Here is a 23,734-nt window from a genome sequence, read left to right as displayed (position 1 = left end):
ACAAAACCAGATTGTATTGCTAAGTGAATCACTTAATGGTGAAAAAAATGCCAGAAGAAAATGGCTTTGCAAAGTCTTCAGTGAGTTAGGTGAATCTTAAAATGCTTGACATTTATAAATGGGAAACAGCAGTAGCTTCATGTTCTCCCTGAAGTAAAGGTAACAGTTAGGGAGGCATCTCGTTCAAGATTTGAGCTTTCTTTTCTTAAGAAAATTAGATTACTTTGTAAAATAAATTATAAAAAAGCATAAGCACAGAACATAGTCAGGAAAAGAAAAGGTGAAAAGGGACCTTGTTTAGATTTCTGTTCTTTTTTGTTTTCTTTTTTCTTAAAATGTTTTGTGGAGTTCTGTAAGTGGCACATGAGCAAGCCCTCTCCCTAGTCTCAGATGGCTCCAATACCAAGCTGAAAATGGATTAATAGGGATCTGCATTCTTTTATCTGACCAGTAGTCCATGTATTGAGGCCCTTTGACTTGATAGAGAACTGCTTCTAAAGGATTTATTTGTTTAAGGTTACTGTCTTAAATGAAACATCTTGATCTTTGGAAAAACAGGAAAACTGATAGTGCATGTGATTGGCTTACAAACTGTTTAATCTAAGAAGGAAGGTCATTTAAGAGAGATCAAGTAATGCCAATGACAGCTAGAAATATAGTATAAGGTCGTCTTTGAAAATTACAGAAAGTAACCTGCTTTTCTATATATTTATACTGGATAATTAGAAAGGGCTAAGAGGGAAGACATCATCCCCATCCTCACTGGTTTCTGAAACAGAGACTAACTTTGTAGTGTAACAGTGTGTCCTGGTTTCAGCTGGGACAGAGTTAATTTTCGTCTTGGTAGCCGGTATGGGGCTGTGTTTTGGGTTTAGGTTGAGAACAATGTCGATGATACACTGATGTTTTGATTCTTGCTAAAGTAGTGCTAAGCTGTTGCTAAATAGTCGCTAAGTAGTGCTTACACTGGTCAAGAACTTTTCAGCTTCCCATGCTCTCTCGGGTGCACGGAGGGGCTGGGAGGGAGCACAGCCAGCGGGGCTGACACACACTGCCCAAAGGGCTATTCCATACCATATGACGTCATGCTCAGTATACAAGCTGGGGGAAGAAAAAGGAAGCGGGGGGGACATTGGGCGTGATGGCGTTTGTCTTCCCAAGTAACCGTTACGCGTGATGGAGCCCTGCTTTCCTCCGGATGGCTGAACACCTGCCTGCCCATGGGAAGTGGTGAATGAATTCCTTGCGTTGCTTTGTTTGCGTGCGCAGCTTTTGCTTTACCTATTTAACTGTTCTATTTTATTTTACTTCAAGTATTAAACTGTTTTTAACCCACGAGTTTTCTCCCTTTTACCCTCTGATTCTCTCCCCCATTCCACCGCGGGGGGAGTGAGTGAGCGGCTGCGTGGTGCTTAGGTGCTGGCTGGGGTTAAACCATGACACAGTGAAAAAAGGAAACGGAATTTCTGATTAAAGGACTGACTTCAAGCAACCTCTGTGTGCTGAAATTGAGTATCACACTATTATTACTACTTATATGTCTCTCACCATTGCCTTGCTTTTCTATTCCTGTTGAAAAGCCTGTCTTTGCATGAGTGTCAAGTCCATCGAATGAGGAGTTTTCTGTAGCATTATATGCCACTGTAATAAATAGTTTATTTCATGCAAGTGTGACCTTTCTAAATACCTAAAATCTATTTAGCAACAATTATTTTTTTTTTTAATTAAGCAAAGAGGACACAGGTAATTATCTCTTCTTAATTATCTATAAAAGCAGGATTTTATCACCAGGTACCTCTAGATTGAAACAAAGCAACTGTTTAATTTTGTTCAGTGCAGAGTACTGTGCAGTACAAAGTAGAAACTATTATGTTCGGTAGTTCAGTCATAGCTCAGGAAAACAGAGGGGTAATTCCCATCCTATATGTGGTTGGGACAACATGATTGATGTCATCTTTTTGGTGAAGAGCTCCAAGGAATTCTTTCTTGTCATGGATAAGCAAAAAGTCAGTTTTATTTGCTGTTCAGTAAGGCAGCCTCTTTGCTACCACAATGACTTGTAAAATTTCAGTTAACTTCTGACTCAGAGGAATGTCAACAACGTTCTCAGACTTTTTGCTGGAAGCTTCATATTTGAAGTCCTAGCACAGTGCAAGTCTACTTAGTGTATGAAATTCAGTGGGTTACTGACTTGAGATGACACAACTATATGCCACAATTTATTATGTGGCATGCAGGTTTTAACACTTCAGGGAATGGTGCTTTGAAGAAGTTTGAAGGGAATCATTTTTGCAAATCTAGAATGAGAAGTCACCAAAGGGAGACAATGTTTAATGATACTCTGGTTCTCAACTGACAAATCAGATAAAGCCATGAGGTTATTAAGTAAGATTGGCTGTGTTAACAAGAAGGCTACGACCATGATTTCCACCCTGAAGGTCTTGTAGATGTGGAACAGTAATTCTAAGACAGAATGTTTCCCTGAGGCAGAAGGCCAAGGCACAAGCACCATCACCATCTTGAACATAAGTAACAGTGCTAGTATCAAAGACATCCTGACAGTTTACCAAATGCTGTTGCTATTGAAAACTATTATTACATACATACTAGTTTTCAATCCTTAGGGACTAGTAACAAAGATTCTTATGTATCTCAAGTCCTATTTAATATTAAATTCCAGCACCTCAAATTGTCTTTAGAGACTCATCATCTGGCACACATGTAATTATGACCTCCTCTGTACTGAGCGCAGTTGCTTATTGAGGGCTTATTTGATGAAAAGTCGTAAAGTTTTCTCAAATCTGTTTCCAGGTGCCATGGTCATACATAGCTTTAATACTTAAGTGAATGAAAAATTTACATATGAAAATACACTTGCAAATTGGCGATATTTTCTCTTCTTCCCTTTCATAAAAGGGCATTAGTGTTTTGCACTAGCTACTGTTTTGACAATGAGACGGATTAACCTCCAAGTTATCATCACAGGCTTCCCTCACCCATGTGCACCAACCAGGATCCAAATATACTAGGTCTGAGGTAGTTCAGTCCCTATGTCCACGCAGGCCTCTGTTTCACTGCTGACACTACTAACAAGGATGACAGCCAAGAGGAATTGTGAGGCTTTGTTTTAACAGAGATTTCTGTCTTAAAAGAGCAGCACTGACAGTATCAGCTTTTTTCACATAAGTTACTGTGCAGCACCCTTATTAAAACATTATCAGTCATTACCAGTCAAAGCAAGATCAGCGTCATTGACCTAGTAGAGATGGAAGACTCTGTATTACGTTATGCAGTTCACCAAATGCTTTTCACCCATAAGCAGATCTCAGCACACACACTAGAATCTGATCAACCCCTCCAAGATATCCTTACAATAAAAATAATTCTTCTTCAGGTTTGCCATCCTGTGAGTAACCCTGTGCTGACACAGGGCCGAAATGTATGCTGAGTTTGATATTTTCTTTGTTTGATGAGCAGAATCTTCTTGCATATTTTTATTTTAAAGGACAATCTGTCTGGAGGATGTAAAATACTCTTTCTTCCATAGATTACTGTTCTCAGGATTGGTGTTCTGACAAGTAATGTTATCGGTGAAATTACTGAACCTGTCTGGAAGGATCCTGTGGGGCTAGGGTTATGGGGAAAGATATTCTTAACCCCTTTGCATTAATTCTGAATAAAACAAGACGGAACCTTATAAATATGACACTGTAAGTGAATAATATTAGTATGCTTTCTCATAACTTCAGAACATGTTTTCTTGCAGTTCATGTTTGTTTTGTTTTGTTTTTTGTCTAAATTTGCAAGATCATATTTATATTGACTGAACTTTGTGATGCAAATATTTTATTTTCCCAGGTTTTGGAGTAACACTGCCTTTTTCTTTTCCACATTGGTATTGCAATAAGAATTTGTCTATTTGCTTTATTCTCTATAGTTCCTGGTTAGAAAAATGCATATCTGTTATTTCTTATGCTGTGGCATGTGGCCTGCCATCCAGATTGTGTTGGGAGACTTTGAAAGGATGGTAATTTTTGTATTTTTCTGTCACAACATTTTTTCCTTTATTGTTTGATCACTTGCATATATGATCAAGTTTTAATTTGAAATATTTTCTGAAGAAATATTTGAAATTATCAAGTTAACTGAAGATATTTCATATGTGAAAATAAACCAAAAATAATTTAATGTGTGAACACACAAATACGTTAAAAAGAGCTGAGGTTGATTTAGATACTCAAGTTAAATATGAAACATTTAAAGCTAACTGCGGTAAATGCAAAGACAACATCAATGAGACAAAGGACAAGAGGTTTTGCAGCATTCTGGAGTGAGAGGAATTGATGATAAATTTCAAATCTCAGTAAGATACTTTTGGCTCCATGGCAGCAGAAAACCAGTGCTGAAATGTGACTTCTTGTCTTCTTTTTGCTTCTCTTTCCTGACAACAGCAGTCTGCTCTTAGCTGAGCTCCTCTGTGGATGCTCAGAAGAAGCTTCAGAGTCATGTCTAAGGAATTAATCTTAGACATGTTTAGAATTAATCTTTGACCAGTTGTCTGACTCTGCAGAAATCTGGTGTGATTTCAGGAATGATGCCAACAACGATCACAGATGATCAGTTTTTCCATTTCTTACTTCCATCTCTAAAACTCTAGCTTGTTATGTGAAGAGTGCAATACAAATAGCAGTTTCCCAGCTTCACCATATGTTGGGAGAAATTGTTTTGTATCTTCTACAGTTTCTGTGTGTTTATCGACATACTTGCTTTGGTTCAGTGAAGGTGAAATTGAAGAAAATAATTGTCAAGAACAATAAAAATACTTTCACTGTCAGAAGAAATGAGTCAACACCACAAGCCAGCTTAGTATTTTATTGCACTGCCTGATGTCCTTCCTGACATGCTATGCCATAAAAATCCCCTCAGTGTTTGTCTGTATTATTTGTGCCTTGGTTCACCTTTGACCTTCAAAAAAGACACATACTCCCAAACAGGGTCTCAGTGGAGTCAGTAGGGGTTCAAGCAGGCAGAACAGCACATTTTCATGCACCACATTGATGGACCTGCAGATTGGAAATCCCTACAGGAAATAAATTTATAAAGCTGTGCTTCCTGAGGAAATAAAAGATATTTTATCTCAGCAAAACCTGCTTGTGTAACACATCTCCTATAACAATGCTGTGCTTTAATGGTGGCTTTATGCTGAAAAAAGTGTCCTAAATTACCATTCAATAGACTATGGGCTGCTACTATGATACTCATTTGTGACACAGTTCGTTTATACATATAGACTACAGGATCTGTCCTAAATATATGTGATAATGGTAACAGTGCACTTCTGTTTGTACAGTTTAGAAAGAGTAAAGCATCAAGTAAAGATTCAGAAAACAGTCCAGAAGGACTACTAGAGTAATTTAATATATATAAAGATCATAAAGAAATATCTCTTCAGATGAGGAGGAGAACTTAAAGGGATCAATATACTAAGATTTTTTGAGGAAAAATTATGTAGTCTGCAACTATTAGTGCACATATATGAGGTACTCTGAAAGGAGAAGGCACCTTAGTCCTTACGAAAATAGTCTGAGCAGGCTATATACTGATTATCCTATCACATGTAAAAGTTGGACTTTTTTTAAGTCTCTCATCATTAAGATGTCAGGGCCTTTTCTCATACCATTTTGATTCATTCCTACCCATTATTCTCTTAGTTTACTGTCCAGTCTGTCATTTCTCATCTTTAAGTGTAGAAGCTCTGTACTACTACTACTACTACTACTACTACTACTACTACTACTACTACTACTGTTCACTTTTCAGTACTTGAGAGTTAGCGTTTCCCACCCATAGACTTTTGCCTTGAACTTTCTGCCTCGCAAAGGGCTTTTTTCTCAGACCTAGACCACATCCACAACTGGGCCCATGTGTACTTTCCCAATGCTGCACAGAGGCTGAAGTGCTTTAACCTGTGTAGCAGTAAGAGCCTTTCCATTTGCAAATCTTCAGCTTGCCTTTCCTCTGCAGCTCTATAACTTTTCACTCAAGCTGCTGTGACTGTTTTCTAGAGCTCCTGTGCAGTTTCTCTCCCATGTTGTTCTTGTGCTGTTTGTCTTGTACCTGCAAACCCTAATTCTCTTACTGTTGGGTTCCCATACAAAGTAAATGTCACTGATGTGAGAATCACCCCTTTGTTCCTTCTCTTTTCCTACGACCTATTTTGTAGGGTTTAGTTAATATTAGAGAAACTCAAAATTTAGTGAATAACAACATAGTAGTCATTTAAATATGCAGTAAGCAGTACCTAATAACATGTATGCAAGAGAGCTTAGCAGTCAATCAGCACATAATGCTCATGACTGATTAAGCATACTGTAATCCATGCTAATATCATCATAAGCAGCAACAATTCAACTGAGTGGGTCCCAGTGAAAATCATACAGTACTAGGAAAAAGTGTGGTAAAAGTCAACATTCTCATCATTTTCAGCTTCAGGACCTGCTATGCTGGAAGGGATGCACAGGGAAGAGATTACATCAGTGCTTTTCCTGTCTTGTCATTGGGAAACTTATTCCTTTCACTTCCTTTTTTTTTTTTTTGTTTTGTTTTATTTTTTCCCCAGAAGTAACTTTCACACTTAAGATTGATGTGTGTCGTCAACAATGATCTGAGTAAAGCTCTGTGTGTTTAAGTCTGTCTCAGTATCTTTTGCGCAACAGGTTTCAGTCCACTGGTTTCATGCACCATTATGGAAAACAGATAAACAAAGATTCTGGACTTACTTCAGTAGCAGGGAAACTCCCTGATAGCTACCTTGCACTTGATCAAGGTCTGGTCTGCAATGGGCGAGCACAGAAAAAGCTTAGAGTAGTAAAATTATGTGGTTTATTCTTGGTTTCCATATGCAGACTACAGCAAGTTACAGAAACTGATATAAAAAGTTTGTGTAAAGTGCATTGCCAGACCACTTCTCATGATTTGGCACTCTCAACTCTTGCAGGCATCTGAGCAAACTCCAGCTAATGCTGCTGCCACTGGTATAGTTTGAGAGTCACACTGCCATCCTACTCCCATCTGCTTCTGCAAACATTGCAGAAGATGCAGCAGGCAAACAGTATCTTAACAAGGAAGTATCTTAACAATAGACCTCTAGCCTGAGATGAGGAATCTCCACCCTTCAGTTATCTAGAGATATATTCCGAAGTTATGCTGCTAATTCAATAACTGAAGATCTGACAAAAAATGATGCTTCATAAAAGGTAGAAGATGCATGGGTGCAGATTATGAACAGTGGTCCTAATGATTTCATTGGTCCTAATGATTGAGGGACAAAATATTAGCTAGTCAGCTTATAAGGCATTAGCTTACACTGTAAAAGCTGGTGTCACACACCATGGGTTTGCAAATGTATTTGGTTCATGTGGTAAGGTGTGGTAGTGGGGGAGGGGGCTGCAGGGGGGGCATCTGTGAGGAGAGACTGGGGGCTGCCCTGTGCCAGACACAGACGGTTCTAGTGAGTTCCAATGGACCCACCACAGAGCACAGCTGAGCCCCTCAGCCAAGCTGCTGGCACCTCTAGGAAAACCTACTTAATAAAGGCGAAAAAAAGTTGTGCAGCATCTGTGAGAGAGAGTAGTGAGAAAAATGTGAGAGAAACAGCCCTGCAGACACCAAGGCCAGAGAAGGAGTGGGTGAGGTGCTCCAGGTGCCAGAGTAGAGGTTCCCCTGCAGCCCATGGAGAAGACCATGGTGAAGTGGGTTGCTCTCATGCAGCCCATGGAGGACCCCACACCACAGAAGGTGGATGTGCCCTGAAGGAAGCTGCAGCCCATGGACAGCCCATATAGCAGAAGGTTTTCCCGTAGGAACTAAGGCCCGTCGGGGACGCATACTGTAGCAGTCTATTCCTGAAGGGCTGTTGCCCGTGGAAAGGACCCATGATGGACCAGATCTTGAAGAAGTGTAGCTTGTGGGAGGGACCCCAGAGTAGAGTAGGGGAGTGTTAGGAAGGAGTGGCAGAGGCAAAGCATCGTGAACTGACTGCATGCCCCATTCCCTATCCCCCCTGTGTTTCTTGCGGTAGGAAGAGATAGAAAAGTCAGGAGTGAAGTTAAACCTGGAAAGAAGGTGGGAGTGGGGTGAAATGTTTTTAGTTTTGTCTTTGCTTCTCACCATCCTACTCAATTTTTAATTGTGAATAAATTAAATTAATCTTCCCAAAATTGAGTCTGTTTTGCCTGTGACAGTTATTGGTCAGTGATCTCCCTGTCAACCCACGAGCTTTTCCATCTTATTTTCTCCCTTGTCCTGTTAAGGAGAGGGAGTGAGAGAGTGGATGAGTGGGAGTCTGGCAGACAGCCAAAGTAAAATCCACCACAGCAATGCGTCAGAAAAATGCATTTACCCCTTAATGAAGAATCATTCCTTGTCAAGGCAGTAACAATAACCCTGTTCGAGAACTCAATATGCAATGAAACCCCTTAACTACCAGTCATGTACCAACCACCTAGTGTACAATGAGCTGAGAACTTTATGCATAGTAGGTATTTCTTAAATATTACAGAAGACAGTCACCATCTAATCCCAGATGCAGTAGAAGTAGAAAAGTGAATGACAGGGTTGCAATTTGCAAATGATGAGTTCATAGTTTGCAAATGATGAGTTCTGAGTCCAGTTCTGTTTAATATCTTTATCAATGATCTGGATGAGGGGATTGAGTGCACCCTCAGTAAGTTTGCAGACGACACCAAGTTGGCCGGGAGTGTTGATCTGCTGGAGAGTAGGAAAGCTTTACAGAGGGATCTGGACAGGCTGGATTGATGGGCCGAGGCCAACTGTATGAGGCTAAATGCTGGGTCCTGCACTTGAGTAACAACAACTCCATGCAATGCTACAGGCTTGGGGAAGAGTGGCTGAAGAGTTACCTGGCAGAAAAGGACCTGGGGGTGTTGGTTGATAGCTGGCTGAATATAAGCTGGAAGTGTGCTCAGGTGGCCAAGAGGGCCAATAACATCCTGACTTATATCAGGAATAGTGTGGCCAGCAGGACTAGGGAAGCGATTGTCCCCCTGTGTTCAGCACTGGTGAGGCTGCATCTTGAATACTGTGTTCAGTTTTGGGCCCCTCACTACAAGAAGGACATCGAGGTGCTGGAGCGTGTCCAAAGAAGGGCAATGAAGCTGGTGAAGGGTCTAGAGCACAAGTCTTATGAGGAGTGGCTGAGGGAGCTGGGGTTGTTTAGTTTGGAGAAGAGGAGGCTGACAGGAGACCTTATCACTCTCTGCAACTACTTGTTGTAGTGAGAGGTTGTAGTGAGATGGGTGTCAGTCTGTTTTCCCAAGTAACAAGTGATAGGACAAGAGGAAATGGCCTCAAGTTGCGCCAGGGGAGGCTTAGGTTGCATATTAGGAAAAATTTCTTCACTGAAAGGGTAGTCAGGCATTGGAAGAGGCTGCCCAGGGAAGTAGTTAAGTCTCCATCCCTGAAGGTATTTAAAAGAAGGGTAGGTGTAGTGCTTAGGGACGTAGTTTAGTGGTGGACTTCACCGTGCTAGGTTAACAGTTGGACTTGATGATCTTAAGGGTCTTTTCCAACCTAAACGATTCTATGATTCTGTGATTCTACGAGGGCAGTCTTCTGCTCAGTACTTGGTGACTCTCTCATGTTGATAATCTAACATGTGAAATATGAGATGAGCTCTGCACAGATCCCTCAGAAAATTTCCTTTCCCATGTTAAAGATCTCCATTCATGGTGATCGTCCAAAAAGGTATAGCATAAACTTACACTATCTGTTCTCATTCTTCTAGTGAACAAACAGATTGTGAGTAACAGCATGTGATGAGGCATGTGATAAGCCTGTCCTGGACTGTTTCCATATATGATGCCTACCCTGTATGTTGTCTGTCAAACCAAACATAGCCCACTATGGGTACAAAGGACTTTCACAAGGATGGAACACCTGGGATCTTTTAGAGATCCCTTCTGCTGGTATGGTCACCCATGGTGACCACCCACTAGCTCTTGCAGTCTGATATCAAAAAGACAAAAGGCTTCCAGTGTGTAACAGGTGTAATTTCCTCTGGTAGAGAGGATGGTTTGGCAGCAGGCCATATGTCATCCAACATGATCTCATATTACCAAAAAATTATCATTATGTGATTAAGTAATTTATGTCTTGAAGTGCCATATCACATACGATTTACTGGATCTGAACATCCAGAAGTCTATGGCTCCGGTATTACTAATCCTCAGATGATGGTCTAAAAGAGATTCTGTACTCTTTTGCAGGAGATTGAATTATAGTTATCCTTTCCAATCTAAGGAAATTATGACAATTTCTAAATTTATTGGCCATTATTGTTCAACTATGTTAAGCATTATGACAATAAATCATAAGTCAGATGTCATGGTTTAACCCCAGCCAGCACCTAAGCACCACGCAGCCGCTCACTCACTCCCCCCGCGGTGGAATGGGGGAGAGAATCAGAGGGTAAAAGGGAGAAAACTCGTGGGTTAAAAACAGTTTAATACTTGAAGTAAAATAAAATAGAACAGTTAAATAGGTAAAGCAAAAGCTGCGCACGCAAACAAAGCAACGCAAGGAATTCATTCACCACTTCCCATGGGCAGGCAGGTGTTCAGCCATCCCGAGGAAAGCAGGGCTCCATCACGCGTAACGGTTACTTGGGAAGACAAACGCCATCACGCCCAATGTCCCCCCCGCTTCCTTTTTCTTCCCCCAGCTTGTATACTGAGCATGACGTCATATGGTATGGAATAGCCCTTTGGGCAGTGTGTGTCAGCCCCGCTGGCTGTGCTCCCTCCCAGCCCCTCCGTGCACCCGAGAGAGCATGGGAAGCTGAAAAGTTCTTGACCAGTGTAAGCACTACTTAGCGACTATTTAGCAACAGCTTAGCACTACTTTAGCAAGAATCAAAACATCAGTGTATCATCGACATTGTTCTCAACCTAAACCCAAAACACAGCCCCATACCGGCTACCAGGAAGAAAATTAACTCTATCCCAGCTGAAACCATCAGACTATTATTCTCTTTATCTATGTTTTAGAAAAATCTTTAGAATAAGGAATAATCTGAAGAGAAATTAAATAAGTCTAGCGAATAACAGCTACACATAATGTGTCCTTTACCAATGAAATGGCTCGAAAGGTACTTAGTAGGACCTGTATGGGGTAGTCAAATATTGTAGAAAGACCTGTGTGTGTGTGCATTAAGGGGATAAGGAAAGAAAACTACAAGTCTCCATTACCATTTCATTAAATAACTGAATGCATAGAATTAACAACCAGGCTGACAAAGACAAGAAAAAGTGGCATTTATATGCAAAATGATGTCTGCATACAAATGTATAGGGCAAGTATGTAGAAAAATTGTCCGTTTCCAGAAAAAGAAACTATCTGAAGAAGTGTTTTTTTAACAAAAGGAAAAGAACAAAGTGAAACACTTATTCAATATAACTTTTTTTTATCAAAAGAAGTTGAAACTTTCTTTAAAAGCATTCTATTCTGACAAATTTGAATTAAAAAGGAAGCCCTGTATGTGAAAATTTAGACATTCATTCTCTAAATCATAGGACATCATAGTCATTTTATTCTCAAATGTAATACCTCCTTACATTCGACTTCTGTCACAAATCATTTCTTATTTTTCAGATCCATGCAGAGTTTTAATCAAATCTGTACTTATAAAGTATCCTAGTCATGGCAACCTTTAAGGTTGCAGTACACCAAATGCCACTTCTTCCACCTTCATCCTTTACATACCTTGGCTATTTTGATTTCTTCATGAAGTTTGCTTACCTTTGCTGTTTTAGTATATTCTGTCAAAAATTCTCACTTTTTAAATTTGATCAGACTTCAGATGAAATTTTTTTGCAGTCATTTATTTGCAAACTAGATAACTATTAAAATGAAAATAATTTGGGTTAGGAGGAGTGTTGTTTTTGGGGGGTTGGGGTGTTTTGTTTTTTTTTTTCCTTTAACTATGCCATTCCATCAGTTTTACATTCTTAGTTTTTCCTTGGTGGGAAATGGCCCGGGTACATACTTTTGTATCCTTTGTGTAGTCTTCCTATTCCAGGTTCAAAAGAATTCAGAATTGTTAAGCATAACCTATCAGTGGCACAAATAATCCTACAAAGTTTATAGAAGTGCCTGACAGGTGATATCTTTTGACCAAATGGGTTATCATAATCTGAAGCACCAAAACATGCCCCCCAAAAATAAATACCACTCTACTTTCCACTATTTGAAAATAGGGAAAATAGGGAGTAATGAGAGAGATCATTCCAGAGATCAACTACTTGAGGATGAAATTTCTTCAATAGAAATGTGGTTATGATTCTGGTGATCCGAGGACAAGATCTGTGTTCTGGTGGCATTAATGAATGAGAAGTACAATCCTTTGAATACTGTTCTTCACTATGCAGTTGTTAAATGTGGATGCAGTCTGAAACTCAGTGTCACAAAAGCACAGTGAAGCACGTCTGTCCATGAAAATTCAAGCTCTATACTTCAATTTGACTTTCAGGATTTATTTCGTATACAGAGTACCCTACAGACTGCTTTAATTGTACTGAAAGATAATACACTCCAGAATTACCAGGGATATGTTGTAGTCATGAGGTTATATCTATATTTGGTGAAAGTATGTATCTGAACCAATAAACTTAGGCTCTCTGTTCTTGGGATCACATAACAGCATGAAATCGCAATCCTATCAAATTAGTTATCTGCTAGTGAATTCCATCTGCCACGAATACCTTGAATAAAGTTAATGGAGGTCAGTAGCTTGCTGTATATCCCTTCGTTGTACATATCCCTTCATAATTCTCTGTCTCTCTCTTCTTTTTTTGTGTTACTGTTGCACACAGATGTAATACCCTGTTATGGCAGGTTGTATCTATAGGACAAGTGCAAGTGGACCATTACAAAAATAGCAAACCCAGTTTCAGGAAAGTGAGGCTTGATTGCATGCTCTCCTGTTTACTCAGGAAGCCCTGCTAGACTTCTTGTGCCATGATGTTCAGGAGAATTTTCATTTTTTCATTTCTTTAAAGATGCTTCTGTTGCCATTCTCCTCAACAAACTTGCCAATTTTTCTGTTACCCGGTTTTGGGATGTTGTGCCATATTTTTGTTTTCTTCTGTCTTCTATCTAATTTCTAGTCCTTTTTTTTGTTATCCTGCCTTGAGAGCCAGTCTTCGAATTTAAATTGCAATGATCATTCTAAGTTCCTTCCTGTAAGTCATTATTCTCACGAATTTAATAATATTAAACTTTGCAAAATAGTATTTCCACACTGTGCAAAACCTAAATTTAATAAGCAGGCATAGGTAAAAGAAAAAGGGTAGAGAAATCATAGATTTTGGTTACAGATATTAATAGGATTATCTGCATCTCTGGTGCAGAGTTGATGACCATCTCAGTTAGGTCCCTGGAATTTAACCACCAGTCCAAAGTGGAACTCTTCCTTAGCTGTTTTCCTGAATCAGGACAATTCCTTTAATAATCTTGAGCTATATTTTCTTTAAAAGTAGTAGTTGATCATGATAAAGTTCTCTCTTGGTTATGTTCAAAAGCATCTAAATAAAGCAAAGCAGACGCATTAAATAGATAACGTAGAAGTGTGTACAACACCGCTATAATATTGCAAACCCTTTGTGTTCATACATATGTATAAATAATTACATATGCGTGTATATATCTGATGAAGAAGGTTGTTTACATAACATGATGCTACCTGTGGAACAGGAATCTTGAAATGTGATTCCTTTATCTGGTTTGAATTCTAACATGGAAAAAAAAAAGGGTATTATCTTTAGATGGAATGCAGTTCATTAATTGTTTTTATCATGTTAGATTTCAGATGCTCTTGCAAGACAACCCAGAACAACAGTTCCAAAAAGCTGTTTCCTGGGAGGCAGAAAAAGAAGAAGGAATTTCTAGGCAATTATTAGAGGCGTGAGACCACAGATTGCAAAAACAACCACCACTGTAGGTCATTAGTTTTGTTTACTAGATTTTTAGCAATTAAATTTACATAAAGAAGATTATTAGGAGTATAGATTAAAATGATTAGTGTTAGATTCTGCATGAAAATGTTTTTGATGATGAACTGAAAATAACACATCAGTGGCAAGGTTTCAAAGTAAGTAAATATCATCCTTATCTCATTCATATATGCGGTAAGGCATTTGTGTGGGTTTCAAACAGCTACAGGAAATACAATCCCTGAGTAATCACATAACTTGCCTGCCAGTTTTATGTTACAGTAAGATAGGACAAAATTACTTCATTCCTTTTTTATATACATCCAAAATTGCAGTATTAAACCAAATTCTTTATATTTCAGTTTAATGGATCAGTGACTAAGGAGTGAGTGTTCTTTTAAATATCATTGTTTCTCTCTTCACTTCACTATCCAGGTGATATTAAAAAATTAGTGTTCACCTACAGCAATATTTGTCTAACAGCTGTATTTGCTATATAGCCAGATTGTTATCAGCTAGTACAAAACTGAGTAACAGAAGACAAAAACAGAGAGGATTATCCTCTCAGTCTTATCTACATATATTAAGTCAGGATCTCTGAATTCCAGCTAGTGGAGTTAAAAAGCAATGGAGTCTGAGCTCATGGAAACCCTGTCAGTTTGTCTCTTTGTGCTCTTTATTTGGGATCAGAAGTTTGGAGAGGAAGCATCTGCATTCCAGGCATACTCACCAGTAAAGGCACAATTGGATATATAGGCAAATTGAACTGCTTTTCTGAATAAACCGGGGGGCAAGAAGCTGTGTTACTGACAGTGATAGAAGACCAGAGTGGAAATGAAATTGCTGTTAACATTCTACCCATCTAGGGCATCACTTTCTCACCGTCATTTCCCCCAGACATTTCCCTCTGGGAGGAGGAGAAGTTAAATACAAGGAGGCAAACATCATAGATTTCTCTGCACCTTCTCTCCTTCTCCATACAGTGGGAAAGTATCTTGTCTCCTGTAACAGTCATGAACACAGGCTAGCAGCTACTATGAAAAAAATATCTATGAAAACATAGCTGGAGACAAAAGTAGAATTTGTGGAAACTAATGATGTTGGTAACAGAACTTGAGAAATGGTATCCCTTGTTCTACTTTGAAAGTTACTTAATTAGTGGTGATAAACCCTGTATTGTCTTAGTTTGTGTAATATTGCATATCTATCTTGATTAAGTTGACTAATAGTAAGGAGTAAAAATTCACTAGTGTGTAAAATCAGACAAAGAGAAAGTAATCTATTTGGGGTTCTTGCTTATTCCTTTTGTTTGCGTTTGATATGCCTTAGACTAGAAGGATCAATTAATGCGAAAAAAATGTTTGTAGGTTAAAAAGCTGGTTTGTTGGGTTTTTTTTTCAGTAAAACATGATTCTGCTGAGAATGGTGATGTAGAGATCAAGGTCAAAGCCAGTTCTGTCTTGTTTAAGAGACTTCTTGTTTGGGTTCACAAACACACCGGTCTTCTGGAACAAAAGATGCCTTGAGGTGGGGTAAGTAGTTAATAGTTGATTCTAAGACCTTTGTACCAGAGAAAGGCAAACCGAACAAAAGATCTGTAGCGAGATGTATGCTACCGGACACATCCTAAGTTAAAGAAATTTTTTAAATGGAAAAAGAAAAAAAAAAAAATACAAGAAAGTAAGAAGGAAGGTTATTGCAAAGGAGCTGGATTAGCCATAAGCAATTGTCTGAAAATAAGGTTGGCAGCCTTTATTTGTGGTTGTGTTCTGATCTGGGGTCTTTCAAAAAACTGCAGCCAGGAGTTTCTTAAACCATAGGAAATAATGTAGGCAACTAGGAGTAATTTACTCTTTATAGAAAAGAAAACATTTTTTCTCAAAAGGTTTTCATAAAGGTTTGTTTCTATTATTATAAAATACTGGGGGAGTTGCTTTTTAAAAATTTATTGTTTTATGTTTTATTTTTATCTGCTATCCTATTTTTCATCTTTCAAACAAAAAAAAAGGGTATATTGGTTTGTGTTTATTTTTTTTTTTTTATTTTTGTCACTTTCAACATTTCTGATGGATATGAACCTTGAAAAACTGCAAATTAGTAGCTGGAAAGTTGAAAAAAACAGTTGAAAAGTGAAGAAAAATTTTGAAACTACAGACATATTATATTTATGGGTGGAAAAAGGTGGGAGTTTTTAAATGAAAACTGATTTTTAGGCATTGGTATTTTTATTAAAAAATAGAAAATATAAAAAGGCTAGAATATTTTCTATGGAAGCTATAAATTCTTCAAAAAAATTGTTACCCCAAGCTTTATTTATATTTATGTTTTATTGGCATTGTTATACTTCCAATTTAATTTTCAAGTGTTTTCAATAACGTAATGGAAAACTTCTTATTCTTCTCTCTTAAAAATAAACAGAAGTTCTGATATTGCTAAATTCTGCTGAAGGAGAAGAACACAGAATCATGGATTTTACCTTTGGTATATTCTTTTCTCCTTTCTGACTTTTATAATTCTGGTGATAAAAACTTCTAGGGGCTTACACCCCTTTAATTGGAAATTATCTGGCTGGTTGTGATTTTTTTTTTTTTTTTTAATCTTAGCAGGAATGCTATATGATGCTTGGGCTGCACTCAGAAGCATAGCTGAAAAGACATTTTAAATAGTCTTTGGTTGTGATGGAAGAAGACAGGAAGATGAACAAAGCACACCTAAGTGATTTCTTTCACCCTCTCTTGAGACAGAATATTATAATACATCATTTTATCTGTTAATGCTGCATTTAATGAATCCCTTCTCTGAAAAAAAGAAAAAAAAAAAGAGTTGGTTTGGTGTTTCTGCATCCATTTGTCTTCACGTATGGAAGCATAAAATACAGACAGAGGGTAAAGAAATAGGAACAACAATGATCTGGCTAAAGTAATTTTGGTGCAGTGACGATATACATGAATTGCTGCAAAATGCTGATCAGAACTTCTCAACTCTTTCTGGAAACACTGATTTCCCTAGTTTCTGAAAATATTGATCAGGACAAATTGTACCTGAGAACTTCAGTACATTTCCTAAATTAAAACTGGAAAACACCTCCAGAAAATTCAGTTACTCTGGACTAGGAGAAAGCAAGGATCTACAAAGAAATGTGTTAGCATTGTCTAGACTAAAATCATTAAACGATTCATTTATTTACATTTATTTATGTTTTATTCTTTTATGTAATAGACTATTAAAGAGTGTAAAGTGAATGCTCACAGACTAATCTAGTATACTAATAAGATAGATAATGCCACAGAAGCCCATTTCAAGAGAATAAGAAAAAAATTACAATGTGAGACAGCTGATAGCAATCAGGTTTGAATGCTTATCAGGCTACTGAAGTTTAAATATATTCTGCTGGGCTAATGTCCCCCATCTTGTTAACAGTGCCCAGGCGCAGAAATAAAAAGATGAAAGACAATGACCTGATTTTTTAAAAAAATGGAAACTCCTCAGTTTCCCTAGGTTGCCCTTCCAGAAATGAAGTCATGGGTGGTTTTTTTTAGTCAGATAAGGAGTTATCTCAAAAATATTTACCGTTTTTTATTTCTTTACTGTTGCTTTATTAAATGAAATTGTTTATTACAGTAGATCTTTGTTAAACATGGTGTATCTGTTTTGGGGATTTGTGGTTGGTTTGTTTATTTTTAATTGCATGTTTGTTTCAATTTATAAACTGTGTGCAGTTTCTAGATGCTCTCTGGTAACCTCTGGCAGATCTTTGCACAAATGTCCTGTAAATCTGCTATGTGTATTAAATTTAGTAATTGCATCCTCCAATCTATGGAACGCCTAATGCGGATGTATTGATAAAAGATTAACATACATTAGAATGGTTAATTTTAAAATCGCTATGACCGAGAAAAGATGCTTAAATGTGTTGCATTATAGTATACTGTTGAATCTCTTCATTTTCAAAGAAAGAACATGAAGTGTTTAGTTTACTAAAGGTCTTTCTGTGTGAAAAACTCTTAATGAACACTACTTAATTTTTCCTCCCGTTTTACAAGTTGTGACACTTAAGCCTTTCTTGAATTAATATAATTATATTTCCTAACTAGGAAGTCCACAATTGCTATCAAAGAAAGTGTTCCATTTGCTATTACCTCTGAATAAATGATATTGTAATAAATCCCTTCACCTTTTTCTGCTACTGTGTAATTTTTGAAAGTTGTTCATAAAGTCTTAAAGTCTGCTAAACAAAAGCACCTATGTATACTGGAAAACTACCATAGTAAGGGGTTGTTTTACCAGAATGCTCTCATACTGACAAAACAGTGCTACTCATGTACAAAGGAGCAGACAGCATGTACTAAACCATGATATGCACTATTATGAGGGTTTTTTTGGTGGGTTTTTTTGTTTTGTTGGTGTTTTTTGTTTATTTTGCTTTTCCAGCAGAAATTCTTTTCAATGAGTTAGACTGCAATAAATATTTTGGTAATTTTAGAAGAATGTAAATTTTATAGTTCAGTTATAACATCTTTTATGGTTGCATCCAGATTCTTTTACCATCAGAGCTTCCAGCATAGTGACTATATCATTATTTTGTTTAAACTCAGATGTTTTTTTCCTGAAGAGACAGCATGGATAGTTGGTACTGGCTTTCGTATCTTCTGTCACATCAGTTTGGAAATATCTGGATCAGAGCACAAAAGGAACTTGGAAATCTAATGTGGCTGCTGCATTTACTAAGCTTTATCTGCCTCTTATACTGTTAAGGAAGACTACAGCTCTTTTAACGTTTCAGAACTCTTTTGGGAACCCTTTTAAAAACTAGAGTTATTTCTAAAAATTGAGAGAATTATATTATTTTGTTTCCCCACTTCTTGTAAAATGATAGGTTGGCACTTACCCTGTTGTCTTCTAAGAAGGACAGTATAATTCTATTCTTTTCATAACTTGTGGGTATTTAAAAAACAATGTGCAGCTACACACATCTTAGTGTATAGCTGTAGGTAGAGTCATAGAATCATGGAATCATAGAAACGTAGAATGGTTTGGGTTGGAAGGGACCTTCAAAGATCATCTAATTATCTCCCCCCTGCCATGGACAGGGACATCTTTCATTAGATCAGCTTGCTCAAAACCCACCCAACCTGACCTTGAACACTTTCAATGATGAGGCATCCACAACTTCTCTGGGCAACCTATTCCTCTCATCACCTTCATCATAAAAAAATTTTCCTTATATGTTGCTCCTTGTCCCATCACTACAGGCCTTTGTAAAAAGTCTCTTTCTGTCTAACTTAGAAGCACCCTTTAAGAACTGAAAGGCTGCAATAAAGTCTTCCTGGAGCCTTCTCTTCTTGAGGTTGAACAACCCGGACTCTTACAGCCTTTCTTCACAGGAGAGGCATTCCAGCCCTCTGATCATTTTCATGGTCCTCCCCTGGACTTGCTCTGACAGGTCCGTGTCTTGCTTGTACTGAGGACTCCAGAACTGGATGCAACACTCCAGGTGGGGTCTCACGAGAGTGAAGTAGAGGGGCAGAATTGCCTCCCTCAAACTGCTGGCCATGCTTCTTTTGATGCAGCCCAGGATACGATTGCCTTTCTGAGCTTCAAGCGCACATTGCTGGCTCACGTCCAATTTTTCATCCACCAGTATCCACCAGAAGTCTTTCTCTGCAGGGCTGCTCTCAATCCATTCATCCCCTAGTCTGTCTTGATATTGAGGATTGCCCCAACTCAGCTGCAGGACCTTGCAATTAGCCTTGTTGAACTTCATGAGTTTTGCATGGTCCCACTCCTCACGTCTGTCAAAATCCCTCTGCATGGCATCCCCTCCCTGAAGCATATCAACTGCACCACTCAGCTTGGTGTCACCTGCAAAGCTGCTGAGGGTGCACTCAATCTCACTGTCTGTGTCATTAATAAAGATATTGAAAAGTACTGATCCCAGTACGGACCCCTGAGGGACACCACTTGTTGCTGATCTCCATTTGGACATTGAGCCATTGACTGCAACTCTTTGGATGTGGCCATCCACGCAATTCCTTATCCATCTAACAACCCATCCATCAAACCTATATCTTGTCAGTTTAGAGACAAGGACATTGTGGGGGACCATGTCAAAGGCCTTGCAGAAGTCAAGACAGAGGACATCAATTGATCTTTCCATACCCACCGACACAGTCACTCCATCGTAGAAGGCCACCAGACTAGTCAGGCACAATTTGCCCTTTGTGAAGCCATGTGGCTATCTCTAACACCTCCCTGTCATCCATATGCCTTGACATGTCTTCCAGGAAGATCTTTTCCATGATCTTAACTAGGCATAGAGCAGAGGATGACTGGTCAGTAGTTCCCAGGGTCTTCCTTTTTACCCTTTTTAAAAATGGGGGTGATGTTTCCCTTTCTCCAGTCACTAGGGACTTTGCTGAACTGCCTTGACTTTTCAAGTATTATGGAGAGTGGCTTGGCAACTATATCAGCCAGTTCCCTCAAGACCCTGGAATGCATCTCATCAGTTCCCATGGACTTGTGTATGTTCAGGTTCCTCAGATGGTCTCAAACCTGATTTTCTCATACAACGGGTAACGTAGGCAAAAGTGCTTCTTATTTGGTTCACAGTGGCATTATCTTTGTTTATTATTTGATTGGGACTGCAGTGTCTCCAGGATCAACATCACTGCTATGCGCACAATGCATTTCTTAATTTTCTCAGGGAAACAAATGAAATATGAAAGTTTCAGATTTAAAATAGCGAAGTAAACAAGCAAAAAGACAGTACTTGGGAGCAAATAATAGAAGGCAGTATCTGGACTGGGAAGGCTATAATGCTATACTGCATGATATTTCCAAATATTTGTTACATATTTCTGAGACAAACTTCTTAATTTTGCAAAACTCTGCAAAAAGTCTAGAAGCTTGGTTATGCAGGACGCTGACAGTTTTCAGTGCATTGCCAATATTCTTGTTTAATGTCCTTCTCACAACTTTAATCTTTTAAGAGTAATAATGCTTTAACTAAGGCACAGCCAGCAAAACAACTACTATTTTTCCTATCACATACACATTCAGAAAGCTTTGCAGTTGTTTTTCTACAGTTTCTTCCTTTTTTTCTCTTATTTAATGAGAGTAGAAGATTGATGTAGCAGCTGAAAGAGACTTTGGAAGAGGACTAAAGAAAGGATTCTGAGTGGAAAACTGCACACAGTTCACTAAATTCTGATAGCTCATCCACATCACACGTGCAATACCTTTTAACCCTGAAACAATCATTTGCTTTTTATCTTTAGCAAGACAGAACAATAAACCAAGTATGTTGAGTGCTATATATAAAGATCTCATCACTTTTGTTCACTTCCTTAGGATTTGAGACACCAAAAATAGAGCAGCATGATACATGCAGGTTCAGTCCTTAACATTGCTGGTCATCAAGTGAGTTCTTTTGGGGCAAAAAGGGTGGGTGACCAAGCTATCCTACAGTTAGATATCTTGCATCTTCTGTGGCATATGGCACTAACTATTCTCAGAAACAGGATACTAAACTAAACAGAACTTGGGTCAGTTCCAGCAAAAGCAATGGATACATATTGTAATTTCATATTGATGATAATAGGCCCAAGTTCATATGAAAGTTTTATGCAGTTAGTTTTAAGGGAACAGTGAGTCATTTATAACATCCTTTCATACAGCATATGTTTGATCAAAACTAAATTAAAAACAATATCTGTACATGTAAAAGGCATCTCTTCAAAATCTGAGTACTAAGGCTGTTATTTTTTATTGTTTTTCAACACTATGCAAAGAAGAATTCTGGACTTATAATAGTACAGAATATTATCAGAAAATGCAATGTCATCAGTTAGTACAATATTTTTAAGGACTTCCAAAATCACAATTACTGTATCTAGCAAGGTATCCTTTTTCAAGTAAGATGGCATTTGATTGATGAAGTTAATATTCAGGTATACAGCTATTGAAAAGGCAGGGTGGTGACATGTGAAAACAATGGTCAAGGAGGATCTGTTCTTTGTCAGTCAGTAGTTTTATTGGCTTGAGTTTTCCATGGCTGCTTCCTCCAATCAATCATCAGTGATTTACTACAGCAGAACAAAGCACAAAACAAAATACACCTATCTGCTTTATAAAGATGACAAGGGCATTCAAAAATGCCCTGATGATTGAGGACATCCCTTACTATAGGACCATGAGGTCACCTTTGTTACACTTAAAACTGTGATGTCATCAAGATATTCTGTATCCTTACACTAACAAAACACAAATCTAGTAGAAATATATGCAAAAGCCATGACTTTATTCATTCCTATGTTTCAACCCAGTCATGCTGAAGCTTGCTAGGGACAGAAGTAGGGATGCTAATTTTGAATGCAAAATTTTCCTGATATTGTGTCTCTCTTGTTTGTTATATTCCCTCTAACTCATCCTACAGTGATAAATCTGGCTGTTTAGGGTGTCTCTTTGGCAGGCTGTCCTTTGATTAGGCAATTTATCTTTAACGTGCCCAAAAAAGATGTTCTCCATGACCAATAGTTGGCAGTTGGGTACTTATACTGTGAATGCTATATTGTACTGGCTAGGTAATAGACGCAGAGAGTGAGATCACCCAACACTAATGTTCCTTAAGAAATGGCCATACTCTGTATCAACAATATATAGCCCTCAGTATACAGGGGAAAGGCTGCTGTGGGATCAGGAAAGTATAGACATATTTTATTTCACATTAAATAAGATTTATCAAGATCATCTTCAGTAAAACATGGTTTGTGTTAGACAACATGTCCTGTGGAGATCTAGAGACTAGAGAAAACAAGATGGATACTGATTATTTTATAAACCATGTGAGACAAGTGGTCTGCAGTTATGCATGAATGCATGCAGCTGTAATGGAGTGGCCCAGATTTACATTAGAGCTATATGAAGTATTGGTTACAAAATTTAAAACACTCTCAGATTCAACTCTTTCAATTTTTTCAGCTTCCTCAGAAATGGCAACGTATCATATAAAACTTTACGCACTAGTGGTGAAGACTATTTTTTCCTGGATTTCAGCCAAAATTTCAATACAGCTTTTGGTGGTGAATGTTTGATTTTTAGCTTACTTTGTTGGCTTTTATACTAAGGTAGAAGTTATACAGTTTTCCTGCAGGATGCTCCATTGTCTGTGCTTATGCCATGTGCTGAAGAGGGTCAGCACAGGACATCTTGGCCAAATTAAGTAAATAAATAAATAAAATCCAAAATTGTCATTATTATATAGCTACTTGTCCTTGAAATTTTGCTAAAGTGAAAATGTCATTCTATCAAACATAATAACATCAAAAGTGGATTTTATACAATTTAATATGAAGAATACTAGTTGCTATTAAATAGTGTAGAAAAACAAAACTGAGGGGAATAAAATTTCACAAAGTGGAGAGCACGGATTTGTTGTATAAATGAATCATGCTTTTCTTTATGCATTAAATCCATATAAATACATAACCAGTTATTGAAAGAAGAAATATTTTGCTGCAGTGTTACAAAGTGTGCTGCCACATCTGTTGTGGACTCGGGGAGGAGTTTGAAGGTTTTACAGCATTATCCAATGTCTTAGGACAACTCTGCCCAATGTATACATTTAGAGCAGTCTCTCAAATAATATAATATTATAATATTTCCCCTTCATCTTCACAGCTCCAGTCAGAATGAGACTGCATGCACATGCAAGGATGTTACTATCG

The sequence above is a fragment of the Platalea leucorodia genome (assembly GCF_965183815.1).
Source record: "Platalea leucorodia genome assembly, chromosome: Z".
Classification (NCBI taxonomy): Eukaryota; Metazoa; Chordata; class Aves; order Pelecaniformes; family Threskiornithidae; genus Platalea; species Platalea leucorodia.
The sequence above is the reverse complement of the archived record's forward strand: the minus strand, read 5'-3'. Positions refer to the sequence as shown.